A 25,409-nucleotide genomic window follows, 5' to 3' on the forward strand; every position below is an offset into this window, starting at 1 on the left:
ACGAAAGCAACAACAAAAACAAACAAACAAATAGAACCCTTCACATATGATATACGCTCTAAGTCAAATGCTAAGTTTTGAGGCTTTTCTGGGTTTTTAAAAAATTTTTATGTTGCATTGTTTTGTTTCCTATTCTCTTTTACTTCCAAAGCAACCACTGAGTTAAGCTACGTAAGCATGACAGTTACTGTGTAATGTCTGCGGCTCCAGTGCACAGGTTCTGGAATTAAACTGCCTGGGTTAGGTTCAATTACCATTTCTTCTACTAATAAACTGCATATAAACTACTAATAAACTCTGGGTAAGTTAAATATTTTTCTCTGTGCATCGGTTTCCTCCTCTGTAAAATTAGGAAAATTATAGGAACAGACCTACAAAGTTTTTGTGAAAATTAAATATCACTGTGTAAACACTAGGATGATAGTTATTGATGCAATAAAAGTGCTTCATAAATAGTGTCTGTCATTACACTTACAACTCTTAGCTGTGTCCTCTAATTTGGATAAAAAGCATAGAGCATGATTTGTTGGTGACTACATTTCCAAGAATTCAAACCCCAAAACTATATGTAAATAACAAGAACTCATACTAAATAGAGGAATGATAGGGGAATAACATCATCAAGATGGTGGAATAGGATGCCTCAGATCCTTCTTCCTTCCACAGAAATACTGATTCAACACACGGACTAATTCCCTTTATGAGAAATCCAGGCAGAGTTAAGAGGCTCTTACATCCCAGGAGAGAACAAAATTGACTACATTGAAGCCAGTAGGAAAATTCATGGCACTCTCTTGCCATAATCCCTCTCCCTGGCACAGTACCACACAATTGAAGGAAACGCCAATCTCCGGGTTTCTCCTCGGGAAGGAAAAAAGAACACTGGACCATACATTTAACTTTCTGACTTTTCAGACAGGCTGCCCAGGGGATTGGCTTCTGTCTCAGCTCACTGAGAGTGTTAATGGAACCCCACCTACTCTAGATGCCTGGGGGTCACTGAGAACAAAAAAGCTGGGTGGCACATTCAGGCTCCAGAGGACCCACACTACAGCAGATAAAAGGCAATACAGCTTAGCAGCCTCTGTCTCAGTGGAGAAAGAGAAGAGTGGAATGTGACTGATTTTTCTGGCTTTTTGAGGGCTACCCAAGAGATTGGTTTCTGTACTGCACAACTCAGGGCTCTGACTAGACCCAACATACTACAGATTTCACTGTAATAGAAGAAAAGTACAGGTCAATATTCCTGATGAATATAAATGTATTAACTCCTCCACAGAATATTAGCCAACCAAAGTCAATAGCACATTAAAAGAATCATTCATCATTATCAAGTAGAACATATCCCTGGGATGCAAGGATGATTCAATACATAAAAATCAACTGATCTGATACACCACATTAACAGAACAAAGGATAAAAACACATGATCATCTCAATAGATGCAGAAAAAGCATCTGACAAAACCCAACACCATTTATGATAAAAACATTCCACAAGCTAGGAATAGAAGAAAATTACCTCAACATAAAAAGGCCAAATGTGACAAGCCCACAGCTAGCATCACACTCAGTGGTGAAATACTGAAAGCTCTTCCTCTATGAAAAGAAACAAATCAAGGATGCCCACCCTTGCCATTTGCAATTGACATAGTACTGGAAGTCCTAGCCAGAGAAATTAGACCCCCAAAAAATAATAATAGGCATCCAAATTGGAAAGAAAGATTAAAATTGTCCCTGTGTGCAAATGATAAATAGAAAACACTGAATATTCCATTTTTTAAAAAAGTTAGAATAAATGAATTCAACAAAGAGGCAGGATACAAAATCAACATACAAATGTCATTTGCTATATGTGGAATCTAAAAAAAGAAAAAAGAAGACACTAATGGATTAATCTACAAAACAGAAACAGACCCACAGACACAGTAAACAATCTTATAGTTACTGGGGAGCAAGGGGGTGGAAAGGGATAAATTGGGAGTTCAAGATTTGCAAATATTAACTAGTATATATAAAACAGGTAAACAACAAGTTTCTTCTGTATAGCACAGGGAACTATATTCAATATCTTGTAGTAACCTATAATGAAAAAGACTATGAAAATGAATATATATATGCATATGTATGACTGAAACATTATGCTGTACACCAGAAATTGACACATAAATTGACTATACTTCAATAAAAAAGTCATTTGCACTTCTGTACATTAACAATGAATAATCTGAAAAGGAAATTAAGAAAGTTAACCCATTTACAATAGCATTCAAAAAGAATAAAATACTTAGAAATAAACCAAGGAGGCAAAAAACTTGTACAATGAAAACTATAAAACTTTGCTGAAAGAAATTAATAAGATGCAAATTAATGGAAACACATCTATGTTCATAGATTGGAAGACCTAATATTGTTTAAATGTCTATAGTGCTCTATAATGTCCAAGAGTGATTAAACATCCAAAGTGATCTATAGATTCAACGTAGTCTCTTTCAAAATCCCAATGATTTTTATTTTGCAGAAATATAAAAAATAACCCTAAAATTCATGGGGACCCACAAAGGACCCCAATAGTCAAAACAATCTTGAAAAATAACAAAACTGAAGTCCTTACACTTCTTGGTCTCAAAATGTATTGCAAAGCTACAATACTCAAAACAATATGGTACTAACTCAATAAAAAAATGTTAAAAACAAAACAAAACAATATGGTAATGGCATAAAAACAGACATATAGTACAATGGAACAGAATAGAGAGCCCCTAAATAATCTCACACATATAAGATCAACTGATCTTTAAGGAGAGTGCCAAGAATACACAATGGGGAAAAGACAGTCTCTTTAACAAATGATATTGGGAAAACAAGGTATCTTAGTGCAAAAGAATGGAATTGGACCCTTATCTTACATTATACACAAAAATCGACTCAAAATGGATTAAAGACTTAAACATAGAATCTAAACCTGTAAAAATTCTAGAAGAAAACATAAGAAAAAAATTCATGACACTGGTCCTGACTAGGATTTCTTGGATGTGACACCAAAAGCAGAGACAAAAATAGACAAGTAGGATTACATTAAGCTAAAAAGTCTCTGCATTGCAAAGGAAATAACCAATAGAGTGAAAAGGCAATCTACAGCATGTGGGAGAAAATATTTACAAATTGTACTATCTAAAATATATAAGGAACTCCTAAACTCAATAGCAAAAAAAAAAAAAAAAAAAAAAAAATCAAATAACCCACTTAAAAAATAGGCAAAGGACCAGAATAGATATTTTTCCAAAGAAAAATACAATTGGCCAACAGGTTTATGAAAATATGCTCAACATCATTAATCATCAGGGAAATGCACATCAAAAAGACAATGAGATATCACCTCAAACCCGGCAGATTGACCATTACAAAAAACAAGAACAAAACCAGAAAATAACAAATATTGATGAGATTGTATAGCAGTTTGAATCCTTGTGCACTGTTGCTGAGAATAAAAATGGTGAAGCTGCTATGTAAGAGAATGTTGAGGTTCTTCAAAACATTAAAAAATACTATTACATAATGATCCAGTAATTCCACTACTGGTTATTTCTGAAAGAATTGAAATCAGGATCCCAAATAGATACTTGCACTATCACGTTCATTGCAGCATTATTCACAATAGCCAAGAGGTGAAAATAATGTACAGCCTATTGTCAGGTGAATAGATAAAGAAAATGTCGTATATACATAACATGGAAAATTATTCAGCCACAAAAAAAGAAAGAAATCCTGCCATACACTACAACAGGAGTCTTGAGAACACTAGGCTAAATGAAATGAGTCAGTCACAGAAGGATAAGTACTGCATGATTCCATTCATATTATATATCTAAAGTAGTGAAACTCATCTTAGTAGAAACTGGAAGGGTGATTGCCAGGGGCTAAGGGGTGAAGGAAACAGAAAGTTGCTGCTCAATGCATATAAAAAAAGATATCTCATGCAAGATAAAAAAAAGTTCTAGAGACCTGCTATAACATTGTGCTTATAATTAACAATACTGCATTTCTCAAAAAGAAAATTTGTTAAGAGGGTCAATCTCATGTTATGTTTTTGATCACAAGGATAAAGAGATGATAAATAGATACAGAGAGAGAGAGACAGATAGACAGACAGGTAGATAGATAAAGGAATACTAACTCTACTAGAAAAATTAGGAAAATAGAGGACATGAAGAAACATGAAGAAAGAGAATAAAGAGCCCCTTCTGAAAGGTAATCTCAGAAAAAATCTGGAATTCTCATACACACCCAAAACTTTCGATCTTCTCTCCAAAAAATGTTCACCTTGTGAAAAAAACACATGTACAAGATGGCATTTGAGACAGCCATGTAGTCACTCATGTGGATGCTTATTATAAGCATATAGAACCAGCCTGACTCCTCAGCAACCTAAAACGAATCTTCCATTTTGTCTGATAACTTTCTTTTTTCCATTTTTGGGGGTAATAAAATGAACATAACATAAAAGTCACCATTTCAACCATTTTTAAGTGTATAGTTCTGTGGTATTAAGTACATTCATAGCTCTTTTCATCTTGTAAAACTGAAACTCTATATCCATTAAACAATAATTTCCCATTCTCCTCTCCCACCATCCCCTGGCAACCACCTTACACTTTTCTGTATATCTTCTTCTTGTCTGTCATCTTTGGAGAAATACCTGTTCAAGTCCTTTGCCCATTTTTTGAATCAGGTTGTTTGCTGTTTTGCTGTTGAGTTTTAGGAGTTCTATAGATATTCCAGATATTAATCCCTTATCAGTTACACAATTTGCATATATTTTCTCTCATTCTTTGAATTGCTTTTTATTCTGTTTTACTCTGATGATATCTTTTGATGCACAAAATTTTTTAATTTTCATGAAGTCCAATTTGTCTTTCTTCCCTTTTGTTGCCTGTGACTTTGGTGTCATATCCAAGAAAATCATTTCCCAATACAGTGTTGTGCATCTTTTGTTCTACATTTTCTCCTAGTTTATAATTTTATGCCTTCATTACTGTCTTTGATACATTTTGAGTTAAATTTTGCATATGGTATAAAGTAAGTGTCCAGTCTTATTCTTTTGCATGTGGATAGCCAGTTTGCCCAGCACCATTTGTCGCAAAGACTGTCTTCTACCCATTGAATAGTCTCTGCACTCTCGTCAAAAATCATTTGGCCATACATGGATGGGTTAATTTCTGGGCTCTCTGTTTTATTCCACTAGTCTCTGTGTCTGTCTTTATGCCATTACCACACTGTTTTGAGGAAGAGTTGATCTATAATGGAAGAATGAGTTATATGACAGAAGTTTGGTTCAAGGATACACCTATTGATAGAAGAAAGAGGTGATTCTGATTTATCATGGTGTCTGTCCAAAAAAAGTCCTAACAGATTCCTGCCTGCATTTTAAAGGGAAGGGCTGCAATAAAAGAATGAGTAAATACAAGTAAAACCTAATAAACAGCAATAAATCACTATAAGGCATTGGAAATGCAAGGCATTAGAGGCATTGGTACCAACAGCTACAGCAGTGATGGGAGTGGGAGCCAGTGCTAAGAGAAGATGGGGATGATGCAGGCATCAGTGTCCTCAACATCACACATCAGCAGCAGATCACATGCAACTGCAGCAAATCCAGTAGTAGAGTCCTTGATGTGACCATAGGCACTCAACTCCAGAAAGCAACTGCAACTTCTCCCACGTGTAACCACAGCATTATCTTGAGTGGGCATGAGTGAAAACTTCCCTGTTGGGAAGACAGGAAACATTAACACAACGAAGGAAAGCAGGAGAGAAAAGAAAGACTAGTAGCTTACCGTTGATGGTAGGATTTGTGCCTTAAGTAGAGAAAAAAATATCTGCTAAGCAGAAGAGTACATAGCAGAAGAGGGCTGGCCTTCCTAAAGAGTGGGTAAGAGCACAGCTGAGAAAACACTTTCTATTGTATGACTATTACTGAGACTTAATGTATGCTACAAGGCTGCTGTGGCCTGGGAACACTGACATATCAACAAAATTTAAGAGAAGAAACAGCTAGATTTTGGTTCAGCAAGTTTGCTATTTCAGAATTTCTCAAAATAAAGCAAGAAATTTTCAGTTAAAAACCAACCATGTAGTAACAATGATCTCCACATCAGAGATACATTTGGTTATTATACTGAGTGTACAAATTATTGTTTTCCTGGGGGTGTCTGTACCTTTACGCTGACTGCCTTTATTATGTTTCTAGGTAATTGGAGGCTGAGAGCTAGGAAGGATAAACAGTGTTTTAAATGCTTCCATTTGAGAATGAAGTTATTACTGCATTCTAAAGCAAAACTACATATAATCATATGTTAAAATAAGCAAGGATTTTAAAATGACATATTAACATTTCTAATTCACACTGCTGTTTGTCAATGAATATAAACATATTAAATAGTCAGCAGGATTTGACAGCTGCCCTCTCATAGGCATGATTTTTTTTTTTATTCTGCTGATGTTTCAAAATGCAGATGAGGGAGTCAGTAGGCTATCCCCAAAGAGGTCTTACTGAGTATCACCACCTTGATGAGTTAATCACTGGCCAGGAACTGGGCCTCCATTTTTCAGCCTCAGAGACCTGATTTTTCCTGTACATTGAAAAGGTATCATGAACCTGAAGAATGAATTCAAAGTTCACATGGATGAATTCTCAGTGAGAAACAAGACTCTACACAGAACTAGAATATTTGTATCTCTCACCAGGAAAACACACATGAGAAGCCAAATATAATCAGAGATCACTTTTTAAAGAAAGGAATTACTTAGAAAAATTAATATTTATTAGATTCTGCTGAAAGTAGGATTGTGTATTCCTCTTATAACAGAAAACAAACTTCAAATGCTTTAGAGGTCAGGCAGGTAACATCAATTAGCAAAAGAATCCTAAATGAAGACTTTGGTTAACAGAAGAGTCACAAGCCCTTGACAAGAGCCACCAGATACTAACCTCTAGCCGATCACTGTAATGATCCAGTGTAGACCCAGTGTTGACAAATCTGATTTTTAAAGAAACTCTGGAACTTCAAACTTTCATGTTTATCTTCAGATTTATAAATGTTGAAAATTCAAATAGAATAATGGCCTCCCAAAGATGTCAAAGTCCTAATCCTGGAAGTTTGTGAAATGTAAACTTACCTGGCAAAAAAGACTTTGCAGATGTGATTCAGTTAAAGATCTTGAGATGATAAAATCATCCTCGATTCTCCAAGTAGGCCCAATTTAATCACAAAGATCCTTAAGGGAAAGAAGGATGCAGGGAAGGATATGTGATGACAGAAGCAAGGGGTCAAGAGAGATATGAAGCCATTTCTGGTTTTGAAGATGGAAGAAGGGGGCACAAGTCAAGGACTGCAGGTGGCCCCTAGAAGCTGGAGAAGACAAGGAAACAGCTTGTTCCCTAGAGTCTCCAAATGGAAAGCTACAATTTTTAAAGCCAAGGAAGATCCATTTCAGATTTCTGTCTCCAGAAATGTAAGATAATGCATCTGTGCCGTTTTAAGGCACTTGATTTGTGATATACTGTTACAGCAGTGCTATCAAGCTAATACAATATTGAAAAAAAAAAAACCAAAAACCTTCCATTGCTTCCTACCCAAAGAAGAAAGCATTCATCAAATCAATTCTTCTGAGGAATAATACTTCCCTCCTACTTCCAAACAAAACAAAAAAGCAAGACTGAGATGGAGGAAGTACTTCTCTGCTGGTCAGATAGAAGAGATCATACTCAATTCAAGACAGGTTGAATAGTAGGGAGGTCCACGTGCAGGTAGTAAAACAAAAGGAAAAGTGCAGGACTGTGGAATGAATTAAAGAAGAGATAAGAAATAAACCTTCTTTGAGAGCCAAATAAAAGATAAAAAAACATTTGGCACCTTGGTGGCTCTTTACCCAACAGTCTAATTTACTGTCCCCAAACCAGTGGGTATATATGATCATTAATGTATGCATATGTTAGTAGGAGCTACTATATCCTACCTTCTCTCCCTAAAAGACGCTCTGTGGTTAAACAGGATTGTGAAACATGCAGCTATGACTCCACTTCAAGATTTACAATACATACTAGAGTCTGAAAATTCTACAGTAGAAAAACTTTTAAAAATCAAATTTATCTGCCCAAAGAGTGCTTTTGTTTTTGCAACTTACCTATTGTCACACTGAGGATTACATGATGTATTGGGTAAGAAAGCCTACTTTGAAATTTTTAAGTTTTTAAACTACTACAACATAGCAAGTAACACAAAGCATTGAACAATGATAGGTCCTGAAGATATATTTGATGAGTATTCAAAACCTTTAAAATCAATGTATATCCTAATTTTCTAGGAGTGAAATTAATTGTTACAATTGACTTGGAGATATTTTACTCCCAAAATAGTTTAAGCTGCACTTTAAAAAAATGTTACTTTTAGCTAGTTCTTACTATTACCTCCAAAATACTAGAAAAAGAATGTGTATATTCAATCTACAAAGTCACAACTTCTATCCTAACAGCATTTTTAAGTTTTGCTTTTATCAATGTCACAAATTAATAGTTTGCATTCTCAAGATACAGCTGTGTATGTCATAATTTACGTTTGTACAACAAAGTCTTACATTTCAGAGACGTTTCCCTTATCTACAGTTATTTCCATGTTTTAAAAAAATTGGAGAAGAAACAGATGTTGAATGATGAAACATATTTTAAACTATTTCAAAAATATTTGGCAGTAAGTGCTGGAGAACAGTGGAAGAACAGCTCTGTATAAATGGCAAGTTTATTTTGCATGTACTTTTCTTGAAAGAAAAATAATTTGAAAAGAGACTAAGGAGAATTATTGATGTGTATTATATAAACATTTATTAATATGGAAAACAGCTTTTAGTGAATATTACATTTCATGGTTTTGAGTCTCTATAAAACTCTATATATCTACTCATACATGTAATATATTTTAAAAATTTCAAGTTTCCTCTGTTTTATTATAATCTGTGATTTTTTTAAATTAACGCAATGATTTTACCATTCCTCCTTACCTTTTAGTTTCTACTATAGACATTAAACTAACCCTTGCACAGAAAATAAACTAATCCAATATTGTTCTACATTATTTTCTGAAAGATTCTTGTGGTTGAGTAATAAGCCAAGTTTCCGGGCATATCTGGTAATTTTGCACAGTATGTTCATTTTATTCCTAGTCATCAAGCTATGTTTCTACATCATTAAATTGCTTTAAACGATCCTTAAGACTATTTTGGTGGATAGATTAAAAGATGATTCCACTGAAAAGAAGCCTGTTATAATATTTCAAAGGATTTGGAGAGAAAAAGCATTAGCTGGCTTAACTCAAATTTTTTCAATGAATTTTTTCAACCATTTATCACAGGTATAGCCAATTCTGTAGTTTTTTTTGACATACCAGTAACAATTTTATTAAAACAAACTTTCAGGGAACAAAGTTGGTAATATATAGTATAAGCATATATTATCTCAGATTATTTTCCCCTTTGCTAAAATTCTCTAAGATGGCTGCTGAAATCGGTATCATATTATCACTAATTGCAATCATATATCAAAATAGCCAAAATTCAGAGATTGTCTGCATGCCACATCAAAAGAAGTAGCAATTTTGAGGTTCAATTAATGAACCTAATTAATCCAAAACTTAAATTCTTTTCCAGTTGGCCTTGAAGTTTAAGGTTATGTATGATATGGCCAAACTCCAGCAACTGACTGGTTTATGAATAAGCATGCTATATTAACTCAAATAATTCACACAGCAAACCTATGAGGTTGGTTATAGTGTCCTATGATAATTCAAGATCCAAAGTTTCTTTATTCAAAAATAATCAGAATTCATTTGGCAATTTTAGCATACTTGTACAAATACACTGTCTTTGTCATTTTATTCCAGAGTTCCAAATTTATGTTTAGAAGTAGTCCTTTTATCCATGACCCCCCAATTGAATACTCCTGCTTAATTATTTAATTAAAATTAAAACAATTCAAATCACAAAGACATCACACAATCATTAGCTGTCAGCTAGATTAAGGCCAATGCAGATATATGTGACATTATGTACATAATTATGGTTGTAACAGTAAAGAACAGAATGTTTCACTTCTGGTCTGCAGCTAAGCCACATCTTCCAATGAAAACATAAACTATATGAAAAGAATGAACAATATTCAAGTTACTTAAAGTGCTAGGGAACTGGAACACATAGTAGCAGCAGCTCGCACATAAATAGGGAGTTCCCATTGTGTACAGAGTACACTTCCTAGAGCTTTGGCTATATTAACTCATATATCTCACACAGCAAATCCATGAGGTTGGTACTGTATTATCCTCTTTTACAGATGAGGACTGAAGCACAGAGAGATTAAATAATTTGCTAAGATCATGCAGTTGGTAAAAGGAGGAGCCATGATTAAAACCCAGACAGCCTGACTTCATAACCCCTGCTCTTAACCAAGTAATGAAGCTTAACCAGACTATTCTGCATTTCTAGAGACTAAGACTTTAGGCAATTGCCCCAAATTTTCTGTCCAACAATTTGGAGTCACATTACCTAGAACCTTCAGTAGAGTGGCTAAACTTACTGATATGATTTCCCTCAACCCTCTTCCCTCCCCTACTTGAAAATTTATCTTAGAGTGCTCCTTTTTTCCTCTATTTTCTTCATTCATTGAAAGAATAGTCTAACTAAAGGTTCCACTTTAGCACTTAATTCCATCCCTACTGTACTCTTCAGATGATCAGGATGCATAACTGTCCTCACATTTCTGAACATTTCTGCACATTTCCTCCTTCACTCAAGATAACATATTCACATCTCTACTTCCTTTGATAAAATAAATCTTCCCTCAACTCTGCTCCCCTCTAAAGCTATGATCCTATCTTCACTCCTTTACCTCATGCAATTTTTATTTTAATTAAGGAAAGGTGATTTAAAACAGGGTCAAATCAGTCACTATGATTTAGTTAGAGACCAAAAAAGAAATCACAATATAAATTGTTCAACTGCTTTGATATAAAGAGATCAAGAATAGGAGCTAGAAATCTACCCTGTTCAATGGTACGAATTCTAGGCATTCACAAAATATGAATAACGATACTTACCCCATTGGGTTCTTGGCAGAATTATATGTGATCAAATGTGAGAAAACCCCTCAAACTTATCTTGGAACACAATAAATAATTAGGAAATGTGTTGAATATGAATTATAATTATTATAGTAACAATTAAATTAGAAAATTACTTAATATTAATAAATAAGGAATGAGATCATAATGGATGAAAGAAGAGAACAGGTATGTGAGGGAGAGAGAGACAGATCAAAATGGAGGGAGAGTGAGCAAGACTGTGTAAGCTCTAATCCCCAGAAGGTGATCTGGAATTCATTCATTCAGCAAAAATTTATAGAGAACCTACTACGTTCCAGTTGGTGTTCTTAGCACTTGGGATTCGTCAGTAAACTAAGCAGAGAGAGAGTCTGTCTGTGTCTGATTTTGCCCACTCCAACAAATTAATGTTTCTAAAGAATTGCCATATGTTACTTCCTTGTTCAAAAATCTTCACCAGTTTTTTAATATCTTTACTTTTTTGAACTCCTATCTATTTTTTTAGTCTATCTCTTACTATCTCAACTTTTCCCCTACATGAACTCTCAGGAGGCATAAAAATAAGGCTTTAAGTCTCCCTCTCAGCTTTGTGTCCTCAAATTTGTCACATGTTCCTTATATTCTAGACATTATGCATTTTTACCTCTATTGGATCATTCCTCATGCCATGTCTTTCATTCTGGTTTCCATCTACCAAAATCCAACCTAACGCCGGAGTCCATGGTTTAGCCACATTTGAATTCCCAGCACTTAGGCTAATTAGGTTTGAATTAAACTTGGCTAAAGTCCTCTGAAAACTTCTCCAAACATGATTTTTCCAGCCCCTGAATTTTTATTGGAGTTTATATCATTCTTGACCCTTACCACATACAGTCTTTCATTTGACGATTTGATGTAGGTAACTAATCTCCCCTCATTGCTGCAGAAGTCATTTCCCCATTCCAACCTTTTAGTGCTCTACACATGATCAGATTGGTGTCTTAGAAGAATAAACCTAATGCATAACTATTTGATGATTTGCTAACTCACTCAGTGGCACATAATTCCAAGGAAAGCCACCAACGAGATTATAAACTCCTCATTGTCATAAACTGTCTTTGTAGTCAGTACTTACGTTCAATGTTTCATCATCCTGGAACCTGTTGCTGGGGAAGTACTGGAAGGTGCTCATTAAGTAATCTTGAGTTCACAAGATTTGATCTTCTGATGATTACCCTTGGATATTTTATTATTCTCATAAAATCGTCCCAAAAAGTAAAACTCAGATCTTCTCAGTTAAGATAATTTCAACTTTTAAGCACATGCTGTGCTATAATTTAACAGAAATGATAGTTGTTTGTCCAGCTTGGGTCACATTAAATTTCATTGTGTGGGCAAGCATCTGAATGTTTCACAGACAGCATATAAGGGGTGTGAATATTGGTTGGCTTATACTTAGCTTAGAAACTCAAGGCTGCTATGGACAATGATCTAAACCAGCATCATTGTTCCAGTAAAAGATTTTGGGCAGAGCTTTAAAATGTCTTGAGAGGGCAGCCAGCCAAACACATGTGCCATCCAGATTTCCAACTCTGGGATATGAGAAAGAAGGAATGCTGCCTGAGCACGCTCAGGGCAGACAGTATACCCAGGGCCACTTCTATCTGCTGGTGGTGTGCCATTGCCTGGGGTCTTGGCAGCACCCCCAGCTCTGCCTGCTACCACTCTGGGCCCTGCGGCACAGAACATTCCCCCTGAAGGTACATCAGGATCAGGCTGCCTCTGCTTGTCACCAGAAGCCAAAAGACAGTATTCCACTGCATTCAAAGCAAATGCCATGAGGGATGCCAGGAAAAATGTGAACCTGGGGCCAATTTGGGAAGTAAACCACCTCACAGATTCTTGCTCAGCCTAGCAACAAAAACTCCATCATTTGAAAGCACACCTCTTTCATGTCAAAGACACCGTAATCACTCTGTATCTTATACTCTATTCTGCTACTTGCAAACAGTTGTTATGCTTATTCAAAAAGAAGGTATTTGCATTCTCCATCCTACTTCCCTTCACAAGAGATAGTCCTAAGGTTGTAAAGGGCAAAAGTGGCATAATACTCCCACATCCACCAGTCAGAAAACAGGGGGGCCAGGTTCTTTGCTGTGTATTAGAAACATATGCCTCTGATCCAAACCATTTGGTTGGTATGAGTCTAAGAATCCAAACATAAATTCCAAATGTTAAGAGAATATGTGATTAAGTTAAAGATAAACAGTTAAAATCCAAACATATTAAAAGTCCAGTTCAAATGTAAATTCCATACAAGTCAAAAATCTGCACTCCCCAATTAGTTATTAAAACAGTCCAATTTGTATAGACATTTAACATTCTTTCCAGTGTGCAATAAAATTTATAGGGTAATTTTAATGCCATCTGTACTTTCACTTTTCCCCATCCAAATGGCCACCTTCCTCTCCCCAATCTCAATCTCAAAATCTCTTTGATGTTGGAATTCTGTTCTGATGCCCACTGTTACTTGGATAAATATCTGAAAAATGCCAATATTCTCACAAAAAACTAAACTGATATCACCTATGATATAATAATTACTTGTGCATCAAAAGAATCACTGCCACACAAGTAGTTTTTTTGAAATTTGACATGACTCAATTTGGTAAACATTCATAAATTTTTATTATAGGTTAGTGCCAATGCCAGCCACTATATACAATAAAATAAGCTCCCTTGAGGAGTTAATAATCTAACAGGTAAAATAGACATGAAAATATCTCACTATAACATAAAGTGAACTGCAAACATGTTGTTACAGTGGGAAGAACCATTCATCTTGATGAGGGAATCCAGGTACTGTGTCACACAAGAAGTACCACTTAAGTACCTCAAAACTGGAGAAAAGTCTGTAAAATATTAAATCACTATGTTGCACAGCTGAAACTAATCTAAAATTGTAAATCAACTATACTTCAATTAAAAAAAGAGAAGAAAAATACACCTAATCCCTTTTGTTGTGAAATAAGTATATTTAACTTCTGTTGGATTAGTTCCTGTTACTTCTGTTGTGAAGTTAATTTCTGTCAATGCAAGAGTATAACTCCAGATGATTAAATAGATAATTCAAAAACTTTGGCAGAGTGATCATCCATCTTATATTTTCTTCCACTGGTCCATAAAAATAAAAATATTTGTTCCAATAATTACCCTATAACGTATAATTGTATGTCCTAAATAATTCATTTACACTGTTGCTTTTTCTCTATAATTTTAAATTACCATCTTTTTTGAACATACATCTTAGCTAACGACACCTGATCATCTTACTGGAAACAGGAGATAACTAATTCAGTAAAAAATAAAAGTGCCCTATCTTTGCTTAACTTAGTAATTCTAGTCCCAGGACTGCTAAAAGAGCAACATGCAGTTTCTTAATCAAATCCGATCCTCAAAATGAAAGACTGTAGGAGGATGATATTTGTTGACTTTTTGTGTGTAAAAAAGAGAGCAAGGTAATGTTAGGATTCTTTTTTAATCATATTGGGATTTTATTCTGTTTGCCTGAAAGAGGAAGGACAGGGAGCTACTGTAGCCCAGAAGATAGCCAAGTGGCCAGAGGGCAATTTGGTGGCACAGTAAGAGCATGCATCAGGAAGCCAGGAGAACTCTTGATGGCCAAATGAGCCAAAGAAAATCACCTGTCAAATCTTGACTTGTTTCCTCAGTTGAAAAGTTTGACCAGATGGCCTGTAAGATCCATGGCCCAACGTCCTACCTCATCTATGCTCTGATAATTCCAACCTCATCCAACCTCTGACTCGCACTACCTTAAACAGAGCAAAACAGAGAAGTGAAACTTCTCTGAGTAGAAAAGAGCAAACTGTGACTCCTACTCTCCTTTTACACACTTTGGGCAAGCGATCTATAATAAACCCTTGGTCCATTTTAGCCCAGAAATGCCTTTGGTGGCAGAACAGTTGCTACTCTAAGGAAAAAGTAGCTAGGAGCTAATTATGCAAACATTAATTTCCCTCTTAAAATGTGAAAAAAAGTAACAATGGTGTAAGCCATTCTAAGATTTTCCATTTTTTGGATTCTTATAGTAATATTCATTCAAGTCTAATTTTCCAAGGTTATTTTTAACCTCACACAGTATGATTATTCTACTTCACTATGGCAACCATATGTCACCAATTTCCCAAGGCAGCCTCAGTTCCAATTGTTTTGTCCTAAATTTAGACCAAGTTTTAAACTTTATCTCTTTTTTTAAGTTTAGAGAATATGATTACCCAGATATTTAATTATTCAGTTTCTCTGTCTTTCCTTTCTGATTACAATAACAAACTTGATATGAGAAGAACAGACTAAAGAGAGACCCAGATTTCCATATTCACATCTTTGTACTTGGCTAATGGTTTCACAAGCTGATGTGGTAACAGAAAAAGTTGGAACTTGAGATAAAATTTACCCATTAAGTGGACACAGATACTGGAAGATATTTTGCTACAGTAACTGACTACACAGAGTTTAGAAGGCCTGCAAAGCAAAGTCAGTATCACTTTATTGTTAGTTGCATTTCAAGTGAAGATATTAGGGTCCTTATGAGGGAAAAGAAGCCAATTAAGTTCAGGAAGCCAGATAGACTGTTAATTGTCTTCTGGGAAGAATACACAAGGGCCCCAGGATCTTAGTAACTGGACTGAGGTCCCAGTTAGTACTAGGAATCTACACGGAAAGGAGACAGAAAAGGGCAAGGCAGGTCATCAGGTACCAAAAGAAATGCCCAATGCTGGGCACAAGCAGGGAAAATATTTACTTCTCTAATTTCATTTTATGTTGGCTGTAGATATCATGATATTGCACTCTTAAATCCTTCAGTATGCACCTCTAAAATAAAAGTTTTTAAACTTGTGTTACATTCCTCTTTGAAAAAGTGCTGAAAGCTGCAAAGTCAGGAAAAAAAATACATATACATGCAGTGTCTTATAGGTAATTTCAGGGAATTCACAGCTTCCTAGAAAGTCACCCACAGACTTCAATTCAAAACCTTTAGCAAAGAGAGACATGACTTGGCAGGGTGATCTAGGAGGGTAGTGGCCAGCAAACACCAAATCTACATGACTGCTAAGACTGCTTGGATACCCCGCTGTGGGATATCCCAGTGGGGAGGATCCAGTTTCTAGAATTGGGAGGATAATTAATATAGTCAGCCTCCATGGGAAGCTAAGGCTGTTTATTACCATCTTCTGTGTGTCCTGTTTGGTCTAGGGCTGACCTGTGGTATGAAAATAAGTGGGCCCAGCTTTTAGGAGCTGAAACTAGCAAAGGGCAAAAAATAAGGTATCCAATAAGGCTGAGGCAACCAGAAAATCTGCTGCCTGTGCACGATGCCCAAAAGCCACAGACAAAAATAAAGTGGGATTTTAAGGGTCAGACTTGAATAGTAAAGGTCAGAGGAGAGGGTTCTGCTAATGGCGTTGGCAAAAGGTAAAAGAAAGAAAGAAAGATGGTGACCAGATGTTCTCCATTTAGAATCTGTAAAAGGGAAATTACATTACAGTAGTAGGAATTCAGGTTATATAAAAAGAAAATTTTGCATCCAATGAACTTTGTAGAGCATGAGAACTAGTTACTGATGGACACTGTTATTCACCTTCTGTGTAATATCTGAAAATAGGACAGACATTTGTGTGTTTCCAGTGATTTGAATGTAAGGTTGTCAGAAACAAGAGATTAAATCATACATATATGGGCATATCCAAATTCCTTGAAACATTGGTTTATCTATATTTGACATTTATTTAATTATAATAATTTTATAATTAGTTTCTAAATCCACTGAATTTCTCTAATCTGACATTTCACCAAACTTTTCTACACAAGATTATTGAGAATAACATTATGCTTATTTTATAGTCAGCATAATCACAGAACTCATTCATCTTCAGTATTCCTATTAATTCATAATAATATATATTAATAAGAATTAATAGTAAAAACATCAAGATGTAGCAGTACCCTTATGTATCAGTATTTGAAATTATATTTTTAAGCAAAATGACTCATATTTACATCCAAATGTTGAAAATAATATCTTATATAAAGTACACCCTGGAAAACTATGCAGAAAGTAATGGAAAAGTAAATACAAAAAAATTCTGAAAAGACTGTTAGAAAAGTAATGAGAACTACAGATTGGCTAAAAACAGCAGAAAAACCTCCAAAGGATATTTGACATTTGGTCAGTCAGTCAGAAAGGAGAGTTGGCAGTTGGTCAGGAGAAAATGTGAAACATAAAGATCTATCTCCTCCATCATACAATGCATACAAATCAGATGTCTGCTAGCTAGTTTGTGGTCTCAATTCTAAGAGACAGTAACTACTTTACATATTTGGCTTCATGATCAAACTTAAAATTTCTGTTCTTTCAACTTGTAATATTCGTAGCTCACGGTTACACAGAATTTGGGGTAGAGTGTCACGATCCTCCCCTCCATTCACACCATCTTTTATTTTGGCTGATTGCTGAGGCAAAATTGCCATGTCTATCACCCACAGCAGAAGTCTGACTTTTAGCCAAATGTTAGGAAGCACAGTAGTGACTGCTATAGCAACAGACTAAACAAACGGTCTAAAAGGCAGAGTTAGAGAAAGATGTAAGCAATTGCAAATACAGGGAGGTATGAAAGTAGTAGAATTTTCAAACATAACCCCATAACCCCATAACTCTGAGAATCCACATCAGAGTTAATGATATTCTTCATAAAAATATAATTTTTGTCTATAATTGTTTTACAAATATTATCAACTACAAATTGGTTAAATGATTTAACCTTAATTTCTAAAAAACTACAAATTCAAAGAATACATAGTTTCAAAATAAGAATTCTAATCCAAAGTTTCCATATGCTAACTCTTTAAGTAAGATTATAGACAAATAATTTGAAATTACTCCATTCCTTTAGAGCTGTTCCCTGCTAGCCTTCCAGTTGAAAAGGAAAATATTAGCAGCACCAAATGTAAGCCACAAAGGAAAAAAAGACACCACCTGACCAGACTCTACTTCCTTCAGTTTACTTCTCTGAAAGCTTTTAGTTTCCTTAATCCTTTCATTATAAACTCACACAGAAACACAGACACACAGACTCACACACACACGCACACACACACACTCAAATACCTTCCCATCATCTTATCAAGACAAAAATCAATGTTTAAAAAATCCTTTTGTACAAGAGCGTAAGATTATTGCCACTCTTAGACCATAGTATTTGTGGAGATGGGTGAAACTTTAAAACTGTTTATGAAGAGAATTGCCATTTATGGTTCAGCAACTGATTCTCTATTTAGACCAGTGATTCTAAACACTGACAGGGAGCCTTCTCTTCTAACCAATATTTTGTAACACTTTCGTACTATCATGAAATGAAGTTCTTACAATATATAACTTCTGAACATACCCAATGTTAACAAATCAATATAATGTCCTAGCTGCAATGCCGACAAGAAATTAAAAAGGAATTTTAAGTAAAATAATATGGATTTCAATATGTAAGTGCTCAGCCATGACTATGCTAGATGACATAAGAAACGAGACCTTGTACTGACTCATAATCAACCAAGCTGGAGAAAATACAAATAGGATGATATTCATCTGATTATTACAGTACTGTTTATGTTCAACATATAGATATAAAGGCTAAATTATTATAGTCATACTGAATGTACTTGACTGTTGTATTTCCAGAGAAATTCATTATATATCAAAACTGTACAGAATATATTTTGTGCTTGCATATGCAATGAAGTTGTTTCTAGGCTCAACAATTACAGATGGATTTTTCATTTACATGAATGGCTGGCAAGACAGGCAAGATGTAGGACAATTTTTCCCTGCATATCAGGAAATGTGGTATCTCCAGTTTTCACCACAAAAAATGCTCTTACAAACACCCTAAATTCTCCTAGACAGCAGCACCCCACCCCCACCTCAACCTTGAGAACCACAGAGCTAAGCAGAAACACTTAGTCACCTTAGAATCAATCTTGAATTTATGGAGACAGATGGAGTGGCTACTCTGTGAAGATGATAACAACTTACGTGTGCTATTACAACTATTATTAAGATCAAAGAATTGGAACTATGCAAACTATGATCTCTGACTGTACGGAAAATAAGTTAAAAATCAATAATAAAAAGATAAAATTTTAAATACATATACAAAATTCAATTGCATTCCTACATACAGCTACAAATGGCTTAAAAATGTTTATAAGAAAAAAACTTATAATAGCAAAAGAAATACAAAGACCCAAAGGAAAACATAACAAAATGTATTAAAAGAGCAGTATGAAGCATATTATAAAATTTTACTAAAATTCATTACAGAAAATCTAAATAATTGGAGAGATTTATTAAGCTCATTAAAAGTAAAACTCAGTAATATAACCATGTCTATCCTCCTCAAGAGACATAAATATTTAACATTATTTCAAGCAAAATCTCATAGCAACTTCCAGTTTCTGGCCAGGCCACTCTATCCTAACAAGTAAAGAGCTGAACAAACTAAAAAATCAACAAGTCTTCTTGGATCTGAAAAAGAGGTGGTGCCACGGGGCAAACAACAGCCCCCCAAATTAAAGAGACCAACAAAGGAATACAGAGAATCACAACCCACCATAGCAGAAACTTCTACAGGAACTAGGGTGAGGGGTGAAAACTCCTGAACTATAATTGACTATTAATTGCTGAAGTCTCAGTGTGGGCAAGTCTGAGAAATAAAAATTCAAAGGGGACCCAGTCATCAGTGGGGGTGCAGGGTAGCTGGGGGGCAGGGAGGGGTGTTTTACAGTTTTGTTAAGTTTCACCTCCTGAAGTTCTACCAGGGTCTCATAGGAAATACTGGAGAAAAATCCCCTCATGCTCTGGTAAGGGGAGGGTGAAAAGGAACCATTTTGAAATACACCAGAGCACTCTGTTCTTCATAACAAGCTGTGCCCTCAGGAGAAACTAAAACAGATGGGCGATGTAAACAGGAAAAAAAATTCTAAGAAAGAATCAAAAAGAAATGCTAGAGATTAAAAATTACTGTAACAAAAATGCCTTTGATTGGCCTATTAGTAGACTGGACATGGCTGAGGAAAGAATCTCTCAGCTTGAGGATATTTTGATAGAAACCTTCAAAACTGAAAAGCAAACAGAAAAGAAAAAGACTGAAAAAATAAAAGCTAGGAGAAATATGGGACAACTATGAAAACATGCACATAATGTAATACACATGTAACATACACATAGGGACTATCAGAAGGAGAAGAAAGAAAGGACAAAGGAAATAATTGAAAAAGTAAAGACTGAGAATTTCTCCCAAATTAATGTCGGACTCTGAACTACAGATCCAGGAAGCTTAGAAAGCACCGAGTAGAATAAATGCACAAAAAAACTACACCTAGGCATATCGTCACAATGGTGAATCACAATAAAATGAGGTATGCCAGTAAAAGTGGCATGAATGACAGGAATGATACAAAGGACAGGATAAGGAATTAGGATTATGTTATTATAAGATAATTGTACTACCCATGAAGCAGTATAGTGTTATCTGAAAGTCAACTTAGATGAGTGGTAAATGTATATTGCAAATTCTAGGGCAATCATTTTTAAAAGTTTTTTTTAAGTATAACTGATATGCTATGAGAGAAGAGAAAACTGAATCATATAAAAATGCTCATTTAAAACCTCAAAAGGCAAAAAAAATGAAAAATTAAAATAAGAACAAGGAAAAAGGGTAACAAATAGAAAACAGTAAAAAAAAATATGGTATATATTCATCCAACCATATCAATAATCACTTAGAATGTCATAGTCTAAATGTACCAATTAAAAGACAGAATTGTCAAAGTGGATTGAAAAAACAAGACTCAGCTATATGTTTTCTATAAGAAATGCATTTTAAATATAAAGACACATATAGATTAAATGTAAATGAATGAAGAAAGATGTATCATTCTACCATTAATCAAAAAAAAAAAAAAAAAAAAAAGCAAGAGTACCTGCATTAATTTTGAACAGAGCAGATTTCAGAGCCAGGAAAGTTATCAGGGATAAAGAGGAGCATGACATAAAGATAAAAGGGTTGATCTTCCAAGAAGACATAATAGTCCTTAACATATAAGAGTAAAAATAGAGCATCAAAATGCATGAGACAAAATGGTAGAACTTCAAGGAGAAATAGTTGAATCCATTATTGGAGCTGGAGACTTCAATACCCCTCTTTCAGAATGGACAGATTCAGCAGATAAAAAATTGAGTAAGGACATAGATGAACTCAATACCATCAATCAATTGTATATACTGGACATCTACAGACTATTTCATCTAATAGCAAAACAGTATACATTCTTCCCAAGCTCATATGAATACTCACCAAGGTAGACCACATTCTGAACCATAAAACACACCTCAACAAATTTAAAAAAAAATAGAAATCGTAAAATATCTGCTTTCAGACCACAATGGAATTAAACTAAAAATCAATAACAGAAAGGCAGCTGGAAAATTCCAAAATACTTTGATATTAAACACACTTTTAAATAGCACATGGGTCAAAGGAGAAATTTCAAGAGAGACTTTAAAATATTTTCAACTAAATGAAAATGAAATTACAAACTATCAAGATTTGTTGGATGCAGCAAAAGCAATGCTTGAAGGAAAATTTATAGCATTAAATGCACACATTAGAAAAGAAGATCTAAAAACAATCATGTGTGCTTCCACCTTAGGAAACTAGAAAAATAAAAAAAAAATTAAATCGTTAAGTAGGAAGAAGCAAAGAAATAAAAATTACAGCAGCAATCAATAAAATTAAAAATAAGAAATCAATAGAGAAAATCAGTGACACCAAAAGCTGATCCTTTGAGAAGATCCATAAAATCAATTAGCCTCTAGCCAGGCTAAGAAAAAAGGTAAGAAGACACAAATTACTAATACCAGAAATGAAAGAGGGATATCACTACAGAACCCATGGAAGTTAAAAGAATAATCAAGGAATACTATGAATAACTTTATCCCCACAAATTTGATAACCTAGATGAAATGGATGAATTCCTTAAAACATACAATCTGCCAAAACTCACAAGAGAAGAAACAATATAAATGGGCTTATATCTATCAAAGAAATCAAATCAATAATTAATAACCTTCCAAAACAGAAAGCTCCAGGCCCAGCTGGGTTCATGGTGATTTCTACCAAACATTTAAGGAAGGAATTATACCAATTCTCCGCAATCTCTTTCAGAAGACGGAAGAAGAGGTAATAGTTCCTAATTCAGTCTACGAAGCCAGTGTTACTCTAAAACCAAAATCAGATAAAGACATTACAAGAAAATAAAACTATAGACCAATACCTCTCATGAACATAGATGTAAAAAACTCCTCAACAAAATACTATTAAACTGAATCCAACAATGTATAAAAAACTTATACACTATGATTAAGTGAGATTTATCCCAAGTAAGCAAGGCTGGTTCAACTAATGTAATATGATGTAACAACAGGCTAAAGAAGAAAAATGTAATCATATCAATAGATGCAGAAAAAGCATTTCACAAAATCCAACATCTATTCATGGAATGAAGAGAAATCTTCCTCAACTTATTCAAGAATATCTATAAAAAAATTTACAGCTAAAATACTTAATGGTGAGAAACTGTAAACTTTCCCCTAAGATCGGAACAAGGCAAGAATATTCTCCCTCAACACTGCTTTTCAACATTGAACTGGATGCAAATGCAAAAGGACAAGAAAAAGAAATAAAAGTTATGCAGATTGGGAAGGAAGAAATAAAACTGACTTTGTTCATAGATGACATGATCATCTTTGTAGAAAATCCAAAATAATTAACAAAAAATTCCTGAAATTAATAAGTGATGATAGCAAGTCTGTAAGATACAAAGTTAATATGCAAAACTCAATTGCTTTCCTATGTACCAGAAATAATTAACTGGATGAAATTCAAAATGCACTGCAATTTAGATTAGCACCACCCAAAATAAAATACTTAGGTAGAAATGTAACAAAATATGTACAATATCTATATGAGGAAAATTGAAAACTCTGGTAATTAAATCAAAGAGCTAAATAAATGGAGATATATTCCATGGTCATGGATAAGAAGACTCAATATTGTCAAGATACAAATTCTTCCAAACTTGATCTATAGATTCAATTAAATCCCAATCAAAATCCCAGAAAGTTATTTTGTGACTATAAACAAACTGCTTCTCAAGTTTATATGAAGAGGGAAAAGACTAATAGTAGCCTACACAATATTGAAAGAGAAGAACAACGTTGGAATACTGATATTACTCGACTTCAAGATTTACTATAAGATTACAGTAACTAAGACAGTACAGTAACTAAGACAGAAAGAATAAACAAATAGATCAATGGAACAGAATAGAGAGCCCAGAAATAGAACCACATAAATATAGTCAACTAATCTTTGACAATGAAGCAAAGGCAATATAATGAAGAAAAGGTAGACTTCTCAACAAATGGTGCTAGAAGAACAAGACTTCTACATGCAAAAAAAAATTAATTGAGGGGGTAGGGAATGTCTCAGCAGTAGACTGCACGCTTTTCATGCACGAGGACCTGGATTCAATACCCACTACTTCAATTTAAAAACTTTTTCAATTAAAAAAATTAACTGAGACACAGACCTTACGGCCCTTCACAATTAACACAATATGGATCACAAACTTAAATTATAAACCTTAAATGCAAAACTCAAAATTATAAAACTTCTAAAAGATAATACAGTAGAAAGATTAGTTGACCTTGGGTTTGGCAATGACTTTTTAGATACAATACCAAAGGTATGATCTATGAAAGAAATAACTGATAAGCTGGACTTCATTAAAATAAAGATTTTTTTTTCTCTGTGAAATACGTTGTCAAGAGAATGAAAATACAATCCACAGACTGGGAGAGAATATTTGTAAAAGACATATCTGATAAATAAGTAAATGCAATACCACTAAACACCTATTAAAATGGAGATTTTCTATATAGATATAATTTTATATCTAAAACTATATAAAATCTTTCCAGGAAAAAAACCTCATGGGATTATTTTCTGTATAAATTAACAAGGTATTTCTAAAATTGACACAAAATAATAAATAAGATGTTGTGTTATCAGTTCAGGGAAATACAAATGATGCAGTGGGACAGAGTGGAAAACCCAGTAGCAGATTTATGCATATAGAAGAACTTTATATATAAAATAGGGAGCACTGCAAAGCAGTGAGGAAAAGATAAATTATTTCCTATGAATTGAGAATTAAAATGAGAAAAGCATTTTTTAATTTTAGAAGAAATACAGAATACATTTCTGACTTCACTTTTTTTAAAACAAGCATAAAAATATAAACCATACAGTTCATTACCATGGAGGTAACTGCATGTCCGTCACTAGGAAAGTGTATAGGTAAAATATGATAGATAAACACTGTGTATTATTAGGCAACCATTTGAAAAAACAGATTAGGTGCACATATTTCAAAGTTTCTATATGGATGAACCTCAACAATATGCTTGGCAAAAAAAAAATGTGTATATTCATTTATTAAAAATCCATGCACAAAAATACCCATTTTTGCAAAACCACATACAAATGAAAAGATACATGTTAAACACATTTAACTGCCTAGGAGGTGAGGAAGAAAATAGAAGCAATGTAAATAGGAATAAAAAGGAATTAATTAATTCCCTTGTCGTGCACCTACCATTTTAAAATATATGTAATAAAATAAGAATGCCAGGGAACTGAGAAGCCAGGATACCTAATGCACAGTAGAATGCGTGTTGATGCCTAAATCTGGGCTTCTGTTTGCTCTTAGAGACATGATTCACAAGGGCAGGCAAACTCCATTTTTAACAGACTAGTGGTAGAGCAGATACAGTTGATGTGTCTTACATCATATTTATGTTTACAGAAATGCTTTTTTTTAGGGTCAAGAATAAGTGGTTTACTACAAGTCATTTGGCCAACTGTGAAAACAACTCTAGCAAACCAAGCAGGCCAACCAAACTCATCACCACAAGAGTTTTACCATCATATTATGTATTTTAGTTGGTTCATCAATCCATTTATTCTTTTTTTATATTTTTGTATATTATAATTCCTTCTATATTGTCTGTTATTGACTATTTTGCACAAAGATGTATCTGTACATATTTAGGCTTCATGTATCTCCCTACATGCCAAATTGGAAT

General features: G+C 34.3%; 1 long non-coding RNA gene across 1 annotated transcript in view; it reads right to left on the reverse strand.

The window, feature by feature from the left end:
• The window catches only part of LOC106730196, a 153,271-nt gene that overhangs the window by 27,419 nt on the left and 100,443 nt on the right, over nt 1–25,409 (reverse strand). The gene's annotated exons all lie outside the window — the stretch shown is intronic.

This window comes from Camelus ferus, chromosome 5 (assembly GCF_009834535.1).
Source record: "Camelus ferus isolate YT-003-E chromosome 5, BCGSAC_Cfer_1.0, whole genome shotgun sequence".
NCBI classification, from domain to species: domain Eukaryota; kingdom Metazoa; phylum Chordata; class Mammalia; order Artiodactyla; family Camelidae; genus Camelus; species Camelus ferus.